An 11,082-nucleotide genomic window follows, 5' to 3' on the forward strand; every position below is an offset into this window, starting at 1 on the left:
TAAGATTCTGACAGAACTGGCACCAACTGTGATTATAGCTTCAAAGAGAAGATGAAGTCATGAGAGATGTCTCCCGATATCTTTGGGAAGGAGGAGATCTTCTAGAAGCATTACAACTTAGGGTGATGTGGCCATGTCACAACATGATCAGGCTCACTATCTGTTTTCAGATGTCAAATAGGAATGTGGGTGTATGTGTGTGTGCTTCCAGCATTGACCCTAGTGCCTCAAGCATGCTAGGCAAGGGTCCAATCAGTACACTGCACCTCCAGCCTGGGAAATGGGATGTTTAGCCTCTCCCCGCCCCTCTTTCCTTTTCTAGAGGTTCTCTTCTTATCACCTCACTTTCATCACAAAGGCAAATAAAACTTGTACCTGAATTGACAAGATTTTCCTAAAACCACTCATTCCTGCGCCCACTAGCCTATCTCATCTTCATGAAAACAATGCCCTACTACCCCGTTTCAAGCCTGTACTGTTGACTGACAGTCTCCAGCTCTACCCCCAACTTTCCCTAGAGTCATCTCTGTCCTTGCTTGCATGCTTCGTTTCAGAACTCACAAGGCTTTCCTCCATCAGTCCTTGTTTCACGTGGGTTAACAGGTTTTTGAGGCATGTTCCCAAAGATGGTTGCCACATTATGTCAATCCATGCTTCCCATATGCTGTCATCTGAATGTGAGACGTCCCTTCAGACTCGTGTGTTTGAATATTTGGTCCCCAGCCGGTGGCACTGTTCTGATAGGCTGTGGGACCTTTCAGAATGAAGGCTGACTGGAGGAAGTAGGCCATTGGGGTTGGACTTACAGCCTACACCTGGTTCTGGCCTGAGCTTCTCTCTGTTTTCTGCCTGCTGAGGTGTGAGCAGGAAATCGCTGTCTGCTCTCCACTGCCTTGGAGCATCCTCTGCAATGTCTTTGCCATCATGATGGACTGTGCTCCATTTGAATTGTGAGCCCAAAAGAAACCTTCCTTATGTTGCCTCTTGCCAAATAGTTGTTTACAGCTATGAGAAAAGTAACTAAGAAAATTGACATAGAAACTAGAGTGGTAGCTGTGGCAAGCCTGATATAGTTCATAGGAGGCCTCCTGGGGAAATACAGAAGCGTTTGCAACTGTGAGCTATAGAAACCCAAGAATACTATAAGCAGAACTTAACGGGCCATGCTAGTGGGCTTAAGGAAATGAACTGAATGTGAACTGAAATATGGAAGATCAGAATGTGAACTGAAATATGGAGAATAAAAACTTCGGGGTTTCAGAGACGAATAGCACTCCATCAGGTACTGGACTGGGGACCATTCACATTTCATTCTGGTGAAGAATCTAGCTATATTTTTCTCATATCCTGAAAACTTGAGTCAGGTCAATTTCAAAAGTAATGGACTAACTGCTTTTGTGGAAGAAATATCAAGACAGCACAATATTGGGGCTATGGAACGTTCTTTGCTCAGTGCATTTACATAGATTTATAGTGAGAGAGAAGGTGGAGCAGAATGGCCAGGAAAAGAGTGTAAGTCCAGTCTAAGCTGCATCCCAAACATCTTTTCACTTTTTAAAAAAATTTAGTTTTATGTGTATGAGTGTTTTGCCTGCACTTGTGTATGTGCCTGGTGTGGGCCTGGTGCCCAGGGAGATCAGAAAAGGTTGCTGGATTCCCTGGAACCAGGGATATGAATGACGGTGACCCACCATATAGGTGCTTTGAATTGATCCTGGTCCTCTGCAAGAGCAACATTGCTCTTAACTATGGAAACGTCTCCCCAGCTCCTTCTTTTAACTTTTTAAGATGGGGCCTCACAAAGTTTTCAGAACTGGTCTTAACTCTGTAACTCAGACAGTCCTTGAACTTGTGATCTTCCTGCCTCAGCTTCCCCCAAAAATCTGGGATTACAGGCTGGCATCAGCAGGTTCAGTTATTTTTATGTATTTTAATCCATAATGTCTTAACTTCATAGGTAAACCAGTACAGCAATGCTTCATAAATCACCTTATAATTTCACTTACAAACATTGCTTTCAATAAATGTAACAATGCATTCTGCTCCCAATTTTAGTTATAAACTGTCTGTTTCAAAGCCATCAGATCAATTGGATGGCTGATGCTGAATGCACTGAAGACATTCCTGTCCTAATGACCACACCTGATTCTCTTCAAGTGCGTCTTGTCCTGATGCCTAACACATTCTTCAGCAACTGTACTTTGAGAGTTTCCTGCTAAAAGACATTTCCCAGCTCCCCTTGTGGACTACGGAATTCATTTCTGCCCCTAAAAGAGACTACACCCCATTTTCCTCTGTGGGCTTTTTGGCCATCTTCACACGTGGGTGACAAAGATACCCCCTTGTCATGGATAACATGGTCACACCTAAGGTTGGATCAAGCCTCTCTTTCTTTCTGCCTGTCCTTGACAGTTGGTTTTATATCTGTAGAGTCAACAAATGATTCTATTAAGTCAATGGCTCTCAACTTGTGGGTCATAATCCTTATGGGGTTCACTTGTCAAATATTCTGCTTTATCAGGGCCCATAAAGATGGCTCCATTTAATCTTGGCTCAAGGTCGTAAGTCGTAAGACCTAAAGATCTAAGGCATGGCTGCAGTAGGATGTTTTGATCTTGGCCTTGGGTGTCTTATCTAAATAGCAACAGACTTGGTATGAGGTGTGGTTACTCTTGATCCTCAAGGCCAGGTAATGAGAAATTGAATCTAAGGTGTGGTTACCAAATCCTTGGAGAATTTGATGGAGAAAGTTTGTTCCGTATACATGATACCATGTTCTCATTTTTGGTTGGGGTGTTTAAGAATGGTGAAGAATAAACTTGGGATGTTCAGTATTCACTGAATTTCCCTCCTGACTCTATCCTGTGTCTCTGTCTTTTTCTAAGCGTCTTTACCTGCCCTTTCTCAATCCACACTCCCTCTCTCAGATATGAACAGGGCAAGTCATCTGGATCCGATTATAGTGCCACAAAGACAGCTTCCCGCATTGCTTATCAGATATTTACATTATGATTTATAACAATACAAAATTTAACAGTTATGAAGTAGCAGGGAAACAAATTTATGGTTAGGGATCACCACAGCATGAGGAACTGAGGAACTGTATTAAAGGGTTGCAGCACTTGGAAGGTTGAGAACCATGGTATTAAGTGATATTCGAAGCCCTCAGATTCTTCAGGAGGAGATGACTTAGATGCAGGAGAATCTCTAACCTAGGCTCACTTGTGGCTCTCTGAGACTGTAATCTAGTCTGTACCCAGATTGAGAGCTCCAGGGTCAGCGCCTGGGCTCTCACCGTGGAGCCTCAAGGGGTACATGAGCTTCAGCAGTGATGCTTGTGGGTGTTTCCTAAGAAATCCCAAAAGCCGATGTGTGATAAATTTCATTTAATTTGGCTATCTTGCTTTATAAATTATGCCTTTAGGCCACCAATTTATTTTTAAATAGAATGATGTTAAGAAATATGCTTGCTGCTGTCAGCGTGTGGTGACCCAGAGATTTGTCCATCAGCAAAAGGAGCGAAGAGTTCAGCCTATGGTGTAAATTACTTATTACAGACTTGACATGACTCTTTCATCTTTCATCTGTTGGCTGAGTGTATGGAATGGGAAGGTAGAGATTTTTTTTAAAGGTTCTGTTAGTGGGGTTAATCTTAGAAAACTTTGTAAAGTGAATCATTTACTCTTGACAAGGCAGACGCTGTCACTGAAAGTACACTTTTTTATTTGGAAATTAAAAATTGGCTGGGCAGTGGTGGCGCCTGCCTCAGACGCATTCTGTTCAGATTCATTCCCAGGATGCTGATTTTAACTGACTTCTTTTACAAGGCTTCCAGGTGCTTGTCCCTTATGCGGGAGTCTGATGTAACAAACAGCTAATTCGTTACCGTTTCCTGTTACAGAGCTCTGGTATGGTCCAGCCAGGTGTACAATGGCATTTAACTCATGTCAATGTTTTCTGTTTTGTTTTGTTTTGTTTTGTTTGTTTTTACGAGACAAGGTTTCTCTGTATTGTTTTGGAGGCTGTCGGTCCAGCCCGTCCTCAAACTCACAGAGATCCGCCTGCCTCTGCCTCCCGAGTGCTGGGATTAAAGGTGTGCCCCACCACTACCCGGCTCATGTTAATCTTGATGCAAAACTTTTCCTCAAGCAGCTTTGTCTCTTAACAGTCCCCACAAAGTTGTACAGTTATTAGCTCCTAACTTAGTTCTGGCCAGTTTATCTTTGTCAACCATTGAGTTTTATCACAGCCGTTGGGTGGGCCGTCTTCTGAGACACTCTAACTGCTGGTGTCCTTGTCATCCTTCTGTCAGCAACGCCTCCAAACGCTTAAAAAGCAGTCTGGGTGACCTCTAAAAGGGAACTAATGGACTATTGGCCACCCAGCTCATCCCTCTTCTTGCCACTCTGGCATTGTTTGGGGACTCAGGACTAAAGCAGCTGCACTGAAGCCTCCTTTACGTCAGTTAACCCCTCTGTCTCACCAGCTCAGGTCAGCTTAACATCCTTCAGGACCAGCTCCACTCCTGGACTGCTGCAGTAAATTAAAATTAAACTAATTGATTTTTTAATTTATTAAATATGAAAGTCGTGAATCTGACTACTGCTAAAGGTGGGATTTATGTTCTCTTTGGTGAACGTGCTGCTTCCAGGCCAGCAAACCCTCAGTGGTTTGAAATGGGTCCTAGAGATGGGGATGAGGAAATTTCAACCATAAGCCTCCTCCTGTGTGTGAGCTTCTGGTTGCTTCCCATTCTGATTCCTGCCCTTAATCACTCTTTCCTCCTTATTATCATATGCTTATGTTTGCACCCTGTCTTTTAGATGTTTTACTTGCTGGACTTCATCCTATACCCCCCAAAATGCTCCACATAAGTGCTCCCAATAGCTGTCACCTACAAACGCTCCATTTGTCCCATTCATTCCTGATACATCTGCAAAAAACGACTTTCAGATTCTATGGAGAAACTCTAGCTAGAAGGGACATTCATCCTTTTCACTCCAGGCCAGGTAGAATTCCTTACATTGTTTCTATTTTTCTCCCATTGCCTTTCTTTGATGCTCTGTAGCTCCCTGTTACTTCCGCCAGTTCATTTTGATGCGACAGGCCTGGCAATGGGACTAGTTACTGTCACCCTAAGTCGACTCCATGCCACTTTCTACCACCTCTGCTCCTTCCCATCCCTCAAACTTCCCAGGAAGTCTCTCAGTTTTACTCTGTAACCAAATCGTCTGCTTCCATCCCCTAATAATTGTTTCCCAAATCCCTTTAGCAATACAAGACAGCAATCACATGATCCACCACAGCCAATCAAGTTGAGACTCTCCCCTGCTATGTGACTAGAGGACACCCTCTTCAATAGACTCAGATCAACAGAAAACAGCTCTAACACTCCTGCCCTGCATTTTTATATCCTCTCAACACATGGGTGACAAAGATGTCCCTCTTCAAGGTCTGACCAAACTTCTCTTTGAGTCTTCTATCTTTCTGTCTCCACAGCTGCCGTTCAATAATCTAACACGCCTCACCATGACTCATTCTGAAATTCTTTTTCAAGGTGCAAGTCAAAGTCCCAGCTGAATAGATTCACCTCAGGCTTTGATGAATTCTCTCACAGTCTGTAGTTGGCAATATCAAGTTGTATTCCCTGCTGGCCCATCCATTTTATAAGGCTTGTAGAGACAAGCCCTGGGCCATGTCCCTTTACAAATATTACTTCTGTTTTTATTCCTCTCTTACTGTTTGAAATTTTAAAAATTTAATTAGCAAGTCACAAATTTCCTCGTGGAATTCCATATGGACTACTTTCACTGACCTTCCCTTTGTCGCCCAGTCCTCTACCTCATCTTCCTATACTATTCCTTGCCTGTCCTTTCTCAGAAGTCACCTCCCCACTTCCATGACACTTGTGTTCTTTTACCCGTCCTTAAAGCCTGATTTTCCTTCTGAGGGACTCCTTTCTTGTTTCATTTCCTCACTCATTCTCATTTAAATACACACACAATCTCTCTCTCTCTCTCTCTCTCTCTCTCTCTCTCTCTCTCTCTCTCTCTCTCTCTCTCTCATATGTATATATAATGTATGTATTCATACATACACACATATATACATATACAAGAAAGGACATGGTGCTTGTCTTCCTGAACCTGGGTTATTTCACTAAATAATATTTTCCAATTCCATCTATCTTCCCACAAATGTTATTTTTCTAGATGTATGCATCACATTTGTGCTACTCATTCACCTGTTGATGGACATCTAGGCTCATTCCACTGCCTTGCTATTATGAAGAGGGCAGCAATCAAAATGGTGTGCAGGCATCTCTGTAGTAGGATCTAGACCCACCCCTTTTGTGTCTTTTGCTGGCGGCCCTTTTCTGACAGTCTTTCACATCACCTCTTCCTATGTGAGGTGACTTTCTGTGCCTCTTTACTACGGCCCTTCATGTGGTGACTAGAATCTTTTTCTTGCAGTGCTCTTATTTCTGTCTCTGTTGGGTTTAGTGAGTAGACACTGTACCCTCTCCAGGGACAGCCAGGTGGCTTGATGGATTCAGGTCATGATTTTCTAATAATACTTTTCCTTGAAAGGAGCTGACTTAGAAGAACTTTACTGTGGCCTTTGACCCTTCCTCCTCTGCAGCCTTGCCACTGAAACACTACCTCCTTGTGCCCAGCTTCCTGTTATGTCCCCCACCTGACAGGAAGTCTCCCTGATCACTCATGGGGCATTGTACGTCTTGCTGCCTGAGCCACATCCTGTCCTTGATAGATAGCTTCCTGGCACATACGGCTTTCCTCTCCTCTGTAGTGGATGCCACCCTGGCAAACATGGTGCCGTATACCTCAGTAGGTGCTTGCTTTGTTTAAAGGATGAACTTGAGACAAGAAACTCATTTTGTAAACCCCAATATAAACAACCACCAAAGAAACTCCAGTAAAGTCTAGAGCTGAAATGCCTCACTCCACAGTATCTCAATTCATCTTTACAACAACTGATTAAAGGGATTGGGGAGGGATGCTCTATTCATTTAAAACAAGTAGGCTTTCCCCTTACATTTCTTGTAGAATCTCTGCACTAATAGGATAGCCAGTGGGACATATATGTCAATATATGTCCAATATGTCAGTGGAAAGATCAGAAAGTGGGAATGAGTCCCTAAGAGAAAGGAGCCTGTTGAGAGAACTGGTCTGAAGCAGGAAAATTAACATTCAAGAAACAACAAACCAAACAGAAAACAAACTTCAGAGCAGGTCAAGCCCGGGGCAGCAGTTCTGCCAAGCGGCTCTTAGAAAACAAATGGTAGTTTGTCTTCCCTTTTCATTGTAAAGGGATAATTTTTTTAAAGGGTAAGATCATATAAAGTAAACAAGTGTTAGAGGCTTTATTTAAACTCGTAATTTGGGCAGGGAACTAGGCAGTTTGTTGTTCTAACAGGTTCAAAGAAGCCTGGAAGCACAAGTTTATCTGGAATCCAGGAGTGTCACCTGACTGTGCAGAGGACAGACGCAGAACTGGATTTTCCAGGGAGGGAGTCTCCATGGACTGCATGGATGCAAGGGAAAACTGCTTCTCATGGCTATTGTTCTTACAGCCTGTTGTGAAACAGAATGCAGCCCCCCACTAGAGTCTGTTTTCCGTCCAAAGGCAAACACCTTTATGCAACCCCCTCCCCAGCTTCACTCACTAAACCACTGACCTCTAGAGCTCAGCTTCCTTGGTGTGCAGCAAGGTTGGTATGGTTGATGGGGCCTGCTGTAGGCATTAGATATTTAATAACGGATATTGCCAGGCGGTGGTGACATATACCTCTAATCCCAGCGCTTGGGTGGCACGGGCAGGCAGGTTTCAGAGCAAGATCCAAGACAACCAGGACTACACAGAGAAACCCTGTCTTGAAAAACAACAACAACAAAAATACCTGTTCTGTCACTGTCCTTTATTTGTTGTTGCTGATATTATTATTATTACTATTATTATATTATATATTGCAGTGTTGGGCAATGGAACCCAGGGCTTTAAACATGATAGTGAAATGTTCTACCACTGAACTATATCCCTGAGCAGCTTTTTTTAATATAGTGAAAAAAATTAGAGAAGGAATAAATTGTTTACATCAATCTTGCATTGGATATTGGTAAAAGGTGGGGTGATGCCTAATATTGGGGTTCACAAAAAGTCCCCCAGAGACCTCCAGTCACAATGCAATCATCAAGAGCATTTTATTGTGGGATTGAACACACCTGTACAAAATGGCAACGACCTTGAGAGGGATGTGTAAGCCCCTTTTAAGAACAGCTACAGGAATTCTAAAAGCAAGGCGACCATTCTATTTAGGATTTGCTTACTCAAGTGGCAATCATATTAGTACATTTCTAATTGGTTAGGGCTAGCAGGGATGGGCCAAGGCTATAGCTTTTCCATTCTTGGGCAAATCTAGACAAGTCCCAGGCTTTGTCCTTATTTGGTCATCACCTGTGTATGGGGGGTGCCTGTCTAGTGTCAGGGGCGTTGGTGATCGATTGTGTGTGTGTGGGGGGGTGCCTGTCTAGTGTCAGGGGCATTGGTGATTGGTTTCCCTTTGTTTGCGAACTGAGGCCTAGTTCTTAACTGGGTCATTAGGGGCCTATCATGGTACTTGCCTGGTCCTCTCGCACAACAGAGAACACTGTGGGACAGAAGGGGCTCAGGGAGAGGTGGCAGTTGTTTCTGGATTGGCTGTGTTTGTAAACAGGATACAGAAGCACCAAGAAAAGGAATTGAGTTAAAATGTTACCATACATTATAGGTGTGAATTGGGTTTTTTTTTGGTTTTTTGTTTTCTTTTGTTTATAGCAGCCTGTAGTTTAGTCACAGACTGACCTCCCATTTTTCATCTGCTCTAGCCTCAGGGTCCTATAAATAAATTTAGGACTCCTTAGAAATGTTACCATAGGCATCTACTGGGGACCCTAGTATGTACCCTCTGGATAAGGGGAGATAGCTGTACTTGCCTCAGTGTCTCCCCCCATCCCCCCCCCACATCTTGGTCATAATGTGGTCAGTTAGGATGGTTGGTAGCCGTGTGTGGGCTGAGCCGAATCATCCACAGGTGACCTCCCCTTATAAAAGCCTCCTCATTGGAATCGATTTGCTCAGTTGTACCCCTGCCCACCACCAGGTGCCTCCCACGTTGGCCCCTTTCACCACCTGAGCCAGAGCTAACTTGACTGAGAAACTCACTCAGTCCTGGCCCATCAAGAGCCAAAGAGATCGTACACATCACCTGGATTGGGACCCACCTTTATGAGTCAGTGTCATTAACCTGTCTTTATGAAGTCCAGCCCATCACATTAACTTAGAGACCTTAGGCTAAGATGCTTCCTGATCTTCCAGCTCAGATGCAGTCCTGTTTCTGTTATCTGTCCCTACCCAGAATTCTCTCAGGCCCTGACAAGTGGCCACTTCTCATTTTCCTGTTCAGGAAGGCTTCCTGGCTCGTGAACAAGCTCACACCCCCACCCCATCCCAATATAGTCTCTATCTTGTGATGTCATTTTAATTTCAAACCCTTTATCAAAATTATTTTCTTTCCTTCTGTCCCTTCACCAGAGTAGCAGCAGTGCTCTCTCTGTGTCTCTCTCTATCTCTCTCTGTCTCTGTCTGTTTGTTTCTCTCTCTGTAGGGGACATATCCTCAATATGGAGTTTGAGTCCATTGTGTCCATGATCTCACAATACTGGGCAAATGTTCTACCATTGAGTTGCACCCCCAGTTATGATCTGCGTTCTTAGGCTATTTGGATTATATATATACACATGTGTATATATATATATATGTGTGTGTGTGTGTGTGTGTGTGTGTGTGTGTGTGTGTGTGTGTATAAAACATTTCCCCACACTTTTCCTAAATGAGGATAAATCTCTTGAGTCAGGTTTGGTGGGTAGCACAGGTTTTAAATCACAACTATTTGGGAGACCAAAGTAGAAGGATTCCAAGTTCAAGAACTTCCTAGACTATCAAATGAGTTCAAGGATAGCCTAGACAACTTAGCACAATTGTGTCTCAAAAAAAAAAGTTGGACCGAGTAAGTAACTTTTAGTGTGACATATATTTGATACTAGAGCTTTACATCCTAATAGACAAGATACGTGTATTGTTTATCGTTACTAGAAGTACTACAAATTGGTACGGTTGATGTTAGTATAAATTTGGCAATGTGCATAAAAAGCTCCTGCAATGCTTTGAGGGAGATAGCTAAGTCAGCAAAGCTTTCCTGGTAAGCATGAGGACCTGAGTTTGGCCCTCAAATCTATATAAAAATGCCAGGCATGGGGGAATGGCATGTTCTTGTAATCTCAGTACTAGGGGGTGGGAGACAGGAGGATTTCTGAGAATGGAGTCTCATTACTAGCCTATTGGTGAGCTCCAGGCCAGTGACAGGGCCTGCCTCACAGGGAATAGATGGCTTCCAGAGAATGACACTGAGGTTGTCCTCAGGCTTCCCCATGAATGTTCATGCACACCCACACCCACACCCCCCCACACACACACCCCACACTAGGCAATCTCTCCAGCCCTGAAACTGTAAGAGATTTAAAGACAAGATGTAGACTTTTAAAGAAAAAATGAAATAAATGAACATCTTCAAATTTAAATCATTTCCCCCTGATCCCACCAAGTTAAATATTAAGCTTCATATCACATGGCTTGCTGTTTTCCACCAGTCCTGACAGAGCTGAGACCTGCCAGTATCTCAGCCAGGATTACTCAGATGGTTGGCAGAAAACAGAGGAAGACAGGGTCTTCTAGGTGGTGCTTGCTTTTCAGGGCTGGAAGGAGGCCATTCTCACCCGGTCCATAACCCTGGAAAGGGTTTCTAGTTCACTGAACTACTGATAGGGATTAACTCTGCAACAACTGCTACAGTAACTAGAGATTTAAAACCACAGGGAAGGCAACATTGTTGTAGCTCCACACAATACACATTGGACATTCCAATCTATTTATATAAACTTCAGTGATGAGCACTGTTGCTAAAATCCCTTCTCAGGGGGATACATAGCAACTTCTACCCCTCCTCCTAAGGTTACAAAGGCAAAC

This window comes from Mesocricetus auratus, unplaced genomic scaffold, assembly GCF_017639785.1.
Source record: "Mesocricetus auratus isolate SY011 unplaced genomic scaffold, BCM_Maur_2.0 Super-Scaffold_100707, whole genome shotgun sequence".
Classification (NCBI taxonomy): Eukaryota; Metazoa; Chordata; class Mammalia; order Rodentia; family Cricetidae; genus Mesocricetus; species Mesocricetus auratus.